This window comes from Rhinopithecus roxellana, chromosome 15 (assembly GCF_007565055.1).
Source record: "Rhinopithecus roxellana isolate Shanxi Qingling chromosome 15, ASM756505v1, whole genome shotgun sequence".
Lineage (NCBI taxonomy): Eukaryota > Metazoa > Chordata > Mammalia > Primates > Cercopithecidae > Rhinopithecus > Rhinopithecus roxellana.
Genome location: NC_044563.1, coordinates 238,233 through 245,892, shown reverse-complemented (window position 1 = coordinate 245,892; position 7,660 = coordinate 238,233).

Genomic DNA, 7,660 nt, shown 5'->3' with positions numbered 1-7,660 from the left:
CCAGTGGGATTTATCCCAGGAATGCAAGGGTGAGTGAACAGACGAAATTCAATGTCATACACCAGATTAACAGAATGAAGAAAAACCCACACAATCATCTCAATGGATGCAGAAAAAAAATTTCATAAAATTCAAAATCCTTTCATGATAATAAGACTCAATAAACTAGGAGTAGAAACAACTTCATCAGGGCAGGCACGGTGACGCAGCCTGTAATCCCAGCGCTTCGGAAGGTCGAGGAGGGTGGATCACTTGAGGTCAGGAGTTCAAGACCAGACTGCCCAACATGTTGAAACCCCCATCTCCACTAAAAATACAAAAATTAAAATTAGCTGGGCATGGTGGCGCACGCCAGCTTCTCAGGAGGCTGAGACACGAGAATTACGTGAATCCAGGAGGTGGAGGCTGCAGTGAGACGAGATCGCACCACTGCACTCCACCCTGAACAACAGAGGGAGACTGTCTCAAAAAACAAACAAAAAACAAACACAGCTAACATCATACTCATTGGTGAGAAACTAAAAGCCTTTTAAAGAGACGAGGATACCCACTGCTGCTGCTTCTGTTCAACATTGTTCTGGACGTTCTAGCCAGAGCATTAATCAAGAAAAAGAAATTAAAGGTATCCAAAATTGGAAAAGAAAACTATTTCTACTTGCAGATGACATGGTCTTATGTATAGAAGATCCTCCAAAAACAGGCCAGGCTCGGTGGCTCACACCTGTAATCACAGCACTTTGGGAGGCCGAGGCGGGCAGATCACGAGGTCAAGAGATCGAGACCATCCTGGCTAACACAATGAAACCCAATCTCTACTAAAAATAGGAAAAATTAGCCGGGCGTGGTGGTGGCGCCTGTAGTCCCAGCTGCTCAGGAGGCTGAGGCAGGAGAATGGTGTGAACCTGGGAGGTGGACCTTGCAGTGAGCCAAAATCGTGCCACTGGGCGACAGAGCAAGACTCCATCTCAAAAACAGAAAAGAAAGAAAGAAAAAAAGAAAGAAACCCCGTCTCTACTAAAAATTAGCTGGGTGTCGTGGCATGAGCCTATAGTTATAGCTACTTAGGAGTCTGAGGTGGGAGGGTCATTTAAGTCCAGGCGGTTGAGGCCGCAGAGAGCTGTGATTGAGCCAATGTACTCCAGGCTGCCTCAAAATAAAATAAATAATGAACATGGGGAAAGGACTTGAACAGACATTTCTTCAAAGAAGATACACAAATGGCCGGTGCAGTGGCTCATGCCTGTAATCCCAGCACTTTGGGAGGCCAAGGCAGGCGGATCCCTTGAGGTCAGGAGTTCGAGAACAGCCTGGCCAACATGGTGAAACCCCGTCTCTACTACAAACACAAAAATTAGCCGGGTGTGCTGGTGGGTGCCCATAATCCCAGCTACTTGGGAGGCGGAGGTGGGAGAATCACTTGAACCGGGGAGGCAAAGGGTGCAGTGAGCCAAGAACGCACCACTGCACTCCAGCCTGGGCAACAGTGCGAGACGCCATCTTAAAAAAAATATGGCCAGGCACGGTGGGTCACGCCTGTAATCCCAGCACTTTGGGAGGCTGAGGTGAGCAGATCATGAGGTCAGGAGATCGAGACCATCCTGCCTAACATGGTGAAACCCCATCTCTACTAAAAATACAAAACACTTAGCCAGGCATGGTGGCATGCGCCTGTAGTCCCAGCTACTCAGGAGGCTGAGGCAGGAGAATCGCCTGAAACTGGGAGGCAGAGGTTGCAGTGAGCCGAGATCACGCCACTGCACCCCAGTCTGGGTGACAGCAGCGAGACTCCGTCTCCAAAACAAACAAACAAATAATATATATATATATACACACATACAAAAATGGCCACGAAGCACTTGAAAAGATGCTCAACCTCATTAGTCACTGGGGAAATGCAAATCAAAACCACAATAAGATACCATTCCATATCCATTAGGATGGCCATGATAATAAATAAATAAAACTAACGAGCGTTAAGGATGAGGAAAAATTCACTGCTGTTGGGAATGTAAAACAGTCACTGTTAGAAAAAGTCCAGCAGTTCCTCAACAAGTTCCACGCAGAGTTGCCATATGACTCCGTGGATATGTTATATACCCAAAATAAGTGAAAACAGGTGTTCAAATAAAAGCTTGTATGTAAATGTTCACAGCAGCACTATTCACAATATACAAAAGACGCCGGGCATGGTGGCTCATGCCTATTCGAGACCAGCCTGGCCAATGTGGTGAAACCCCGTCTCTACTGAAAATACAAAGTACTGGCCAGGCATGGCGGCTCACGCCTGTAATCCCAGCACTTTGGGAGACTGAGGTGGGCAGACTGCTTAAGGCCAGGAGTTCGAGACCAGCCTGGCCAATATGGTGAAATCCCATCTCTACTGAAAATACACAACGTCCTGGCCAGGCATGGTGGCTCACGCCTATAATCCCAGCACAGCACTTTGGGAGGCTGAGGGTGGATCACCTGAGGCCCTGAGTTGGAGACCAACCTGGCCAACACGGTTAAACCCCATCTCTACCAAAAATACAAAAATTACGGTAGACGTGGCAGGTGCCTGTATTCAAGGAGAATAGCTTGGACCCAGGAGGCAGAGGTTGCAGTGAGCCGAGATCAGGTCAGTGCACTCCAGCCTGGGCGACAGAGCGAGATTCCATCTCAAAAATAAATAAATAAATAAAAATTTTTAAAAATGCAAAGATTGGGGGGTGTGTGGTGGTGCATGCCTGTAGTCCCAGCTACTTAGGAGGCTAAGGCAGGGGGATCAAACCCAGGAGGCTGAGGTTGCAGTGAGCCGAGATTGTACACTGCACTCCAGCCTGGGCAACAGAGTGAGACTCCGTCTCAAACAAACAAACAAACAAACACACACAATATATACAAGGTAGAGATAAACCAAGTGTCCTCAGTAGGTGCATGGATGAACCAAATGCAGTGTGATTTTGCCATTAAAATGAATGAAACTCTGGGGCCAGGCGTGGTGGCTCATGCGTGTCATCTCGGCACTTTGGGAGGCCGAGGCGGGCGGATCACCTGAGGTCAGGAGTTTGAGACCAGCCTGACCAACATGGCGAAACCCCGCCTCTATGAAAAATACAAAATTAGCTGGGCGTGGTGGTGCATGCCTCTAATCCCTCCAGCAACTCCGGAGGCCAAGGCAGGAGAATTGCTTAAACCAGGAGGCAGAAGTTGCAGTGGGCCAAGATTGCGCCATTGCACTCCAGTCTGGGCAACAAGAGTGAAACCCCATCTCAAAAATAATAAATAAAAATAGTGACAGGGTCCTGCTATGTTTCCTAGGCTGGTCTCAAACTCCTCGCCTCAAACCATCTTCCTGCCTCATCCTCTCAAGTAAGTAGCCGAGACCACAGGCATGCACCACCATGCCCAGCTTTTATGATTTTATTTGTATGAAATACCCAGAATAGGCAGATCCAGAGAGACAGAAAGCAAATTCATTGTTACTCAGAAGCTGAAGGGATTGGGGAAGGGGAAGTAAATGCTTTTTGGATTTGAGGTTTTCCATCTGGGGAGTGAAAAGTTCTGGAACTAAATAGTGGTAATGGGCCGGGCGCGGTGGCTCAAGCCTGTAATCCCAGCACTTTGGGAGGCCGAGACGGGCGGATCATGAGGTCAGGAGATTGAGACCATCCTGGCTAACACGGTGAAACCCTGTCTCTACTAAAAAATACAAAAAACTAGCCGGGCGAGGTGGCGGGCGCCTGTAGTCCCAGCTACTCGGGAGGCTGAGGCAGGAGAATGGTGTAAACCCGGGAGGCGGAGCTTGCAGTGAGCTGAGATCTGGCCAGTGCACTCCAGCTTGGGTGACAGAGCGAGACTCCGTCTCAAAAAAAAAAAAAAAAAAAAAAACAAATAGTGGTAATGGTTGTACAATTCCGTGACTGTTTACAATGGCTGAATTGGTAAGTTTCATGTTTTGCGTATTTTCCTGCAATAAAAAAAAAAAAAAAAAAAAAAAAACAACTCAGCAGTAGAGAACAATTTAAAAACAGGCAAGAGATGTATGTAAAGATACATTTAACCCACAACAATGTGCAAATGGAAACAAGCACCTGGAAAGAGGTTCCGAATCACCCACCACTGGGGAAATGCAACCAAGACCACAAGGAGGTGTTGCCGCAGAGAGAATGGCTGAAGGTTAAAAATAGCAACTGCAGGCGGGGTGTGGTGGCTCAAGCCTGTAATCCCAGCACTTTGGGAGGCCGAGACGGGCGGATCACGAGGTCAGGAGATCGAGACCATCCTGGCTAACACGGTGAAACCCCGTCTCTACTAAAAAATACAAAAAACTAGGTGGGCGAGGTGACGGCGCCTGTAGTCCCAGCTACTCCGGAGGCTGAGGCAGGAGAATGGCGTGAACCTGGGAGGCGGAGCTTGCAGTGAGCTGAGAGCTGGCCAGTGTACTCCAGCTTGGGTGACAGAGCCAGACTCCGTCTCAAAAAAAAAAAAAAAAAAATAGCAACTGCAGCGATGTTGACAGTGTGCAGAGAAAGTGAGGCCGCCAGGTGCAGTGGCTCACGCCTGTAATTCCCAGTGCTTTGGAAGGCCGAGGCAAGTGGATCACTTGAGGTCAGGAGTTTGAGACCAGCCTGGGCAACGTGGTGAAACTTTGTCTCTACTAAAAATATACAAATTAGCCAGTCATGGTGGCAGGTGCCTGTAATCCCAGCTACTTGGAGGGCTGAGGCACGAGAATTGCTTGAAACCAGGAGGCAGAGGTTGCAGGTTGTAGTGAGCGGAGATGGCCCCACGGCACTCCAGCCTGGGTGACAGAATAAGACTCCATCTAAAAAAGAAAAGGAAGGAAGGAATGGAGGAAGGGAGGGAGGGAGGGAGGAAGGAAAGAAGGAAGGAAGGAGGGAAGGAAGGAAGGTACGTCCGTCCCACGTGGCTGGCGGGGCTGTGATGCAAATGCTGGGGTAAATAGTGTGGTCGATTTAACAGACGGATACAGTGCATGGCTCGCAACCACAGCAGAACATCAAGGGCTTGACGGTCATTTCTCCGTCCTCTCCATTAGGTATAAATGGCTCACAGACACCCGAGAAGGTGCCGGTCATTAGGGAGACGCAAATCAAAACCGCAGCCAGACACCACATTGCACCCACCAGCATCGTTAGTACACAACAAACAAAAAGCCAGAAAGTGGCGAGGACAAGAGCCGTGTCCCTGCTGCGCTTCTGGGGGACGTGTCCGTCTGAGACGCTGCTGTGGAAAACAGTTTGGCTGTTTTCCTCAGAATATTTAACACATCATTACTCTGTCACCCAGCAATTCCCTCACAACTATACACCCAGAACGCTTGAAAACGGGATCGGGAAGGGCCGTTTGCACACCCGTGTTCACAGCAGCGTTATTCGCCCTCGCCCCAAAGGGGAGGCAGCCCAGGTGTCCATGAAGAGGCCCACAGATGAATGGACGCGGTGGACGCGGTCCCTGCACACGGCGGGACACGGTTCCCCCTAAAGGGAAGGAGATTCCCACACAGGCCAGGCCGCGGCGGCAAAGGCGGAGGACGCTGAGCTGAGAAACCAGCCGGTCTCCAAAGGACACATCCCGTGAGGCTCCCCCTGCGCGCAGTCCCTGCAGGCGCTGAATCCACAGACACCAAGTGGACGGGGCGCCAGGCTGGGGAGGGGAGGGGGCGTTTGATGGGGACAGAGCTTCATTTTGGGAGGACGAGAGAGTCTGAGAACGGATTTTGGGAGGACGGGGGAGTCTGAGAAGGGATTTTGGGAGGACAGGAGAGTCTGAGAACGGATTTTGGGAGGACGGGGGAGTCTGAGAAGGGATTTTGGGAGGACGGGGGAGCCTGAGAAGGGATTTTGGGAGGACGGGGGAGCCTGAGAACGGATTTTGGGAGGACAGGAGAGTCTGAGAACGGATTTTGGGAGGACGGGGGAGTCTGAGAAGGGATTTTGGGAGGACGGGGAAGCCTGAGAAGGGATTTTGGGAGGACGGGGAAGCCTGAGAAGGGATTTTGGGAGGACGGGGGAGCCTGAGAAGGGATTTTGGGAGGACGGGGGAGCCTGAGAAGGGATTTTGGGAGGACGGGGGAGCCTGAGAACGGATTTTGGGAGGACGGGAGAGCCTGAGAACGGATTTTGGGAGGACGGGGGAGCCTGAGAACGGATTTTGGGAGGACGGGGGAGCCTGAGAAGGGATTTTGGGAGGACGGGGGAGTCTGAGAAGGGATTTTGGGAGGACGGGGGAGTCTGAGATGGATTTTGGGAGGACGGGGGAGTCTGAGATGGATTTTGGGAGGACGGGGGAGCCTGAGAAGGGATTTTGGGAGGACGGGGGAGCCTGAGAAGGGATTTTGGGAGGACGGGGGAGTCTGAGATGGATTTTGGGAGGACGGGGGAGTCTAAGATGGATTTTGGGAGGACGGGGGAGCCTGAGAAGGGATTTTGGGAGGACGGGGGAGTCTGAGAAGGGATTTTGGGAGGACGGAGGAGCCTGAGAAGGGATTTTGGGAGGACGAGAGAGTCTGAGAAGGGATTTTGGGAGGACGAGAGAGTCTGAGAAGGGATTTTGGGAGGACGGGGGAGCCTGAGAAGGGATTTTGGGAGGACGGGGGAGCCTGAGAAGGGATTTTGGGAGGACGGGGGAGAGTCTGAGAAGGGATTTTGGGAGGACGGAGGAGTCTAAGATGGATTTTGGGAGGACGGGGGAGCCTGAGATGGATTTTGGGAGGACGGGGGAGTCTGAGAAGGGATTTTGGGAGGACGGGGGAGCCTGAGATGGGATTTTGGGAGGACGGGGGAGAGTCTGAGAAGGGATTTTGGGAGGACGGGGGAGTCTAAGATGGATTTTGGGAGGACGGGGGAGCCTGAGATGGGATTTTGGGAGGACGGGGGAGCCTGAGAAGGGATTTTGGGAGGACGGGGGAGAGTCTGAGAAGGGATTTTGGGAGGACGGGGGAGTCTAAGATGGATTTTGGGAGGACGGGGGAGCCTGAGATGGGATTTTGGGAGGACGGGGGAGCCTGAGAAGGGATTTTGGGAGGACGGGAGAGTCTGAGAAGGGATTTTGGGAGGACGGGAGAGTCTAAGATGGATTTTGGGAGGACGGGGGAGCCTGAGAAGGGATTTTGGGAGGACGGGGGAGAGTCTGAGAAGGGATTTTGGGAGGACGGGGGAGTCTAAGATGGATTTTGGGAGGACAGGGGAGCCTGAGAAGGGATTTTGGGAGGACGGGGGAGCCTGAGAAGGGATTTTGGGAGGACGGGAGAGTCTGAGAAGGGATTTTGGGAGGACGGGAGAGTCTGAGATGGATTTTGGGAGGACGGGGGAGCCTGAGAAGGGATTTTGGGAGGACGGGGGAGAGTCTGAGAAGGGATTTTGGGAGGACGGGGGAGTCTAAGATGGATTTTGGGAGGACGGGGGAGCCTGAGAAGGGATTTTGGGAGGACGGGGGAGCCTGAGATGGATTTTGGGAGGACGGGAGAGTCTGAGAAGGGATTTTGGGAGGACGGGGGAGCCTGAGAAGGGATTTTGGGAGGACGGGGGAGTCTAAGATGGATTTTGGGAGGACGGGAGAGTCTGAGAAGGGATTTTGGGAGGACGGGGGAGCCTGAGAAGGGATTTGGGGAGGACGGGGGAGTCTGAGAAGGGATTTTGGGAGGACGGGGGAGCCT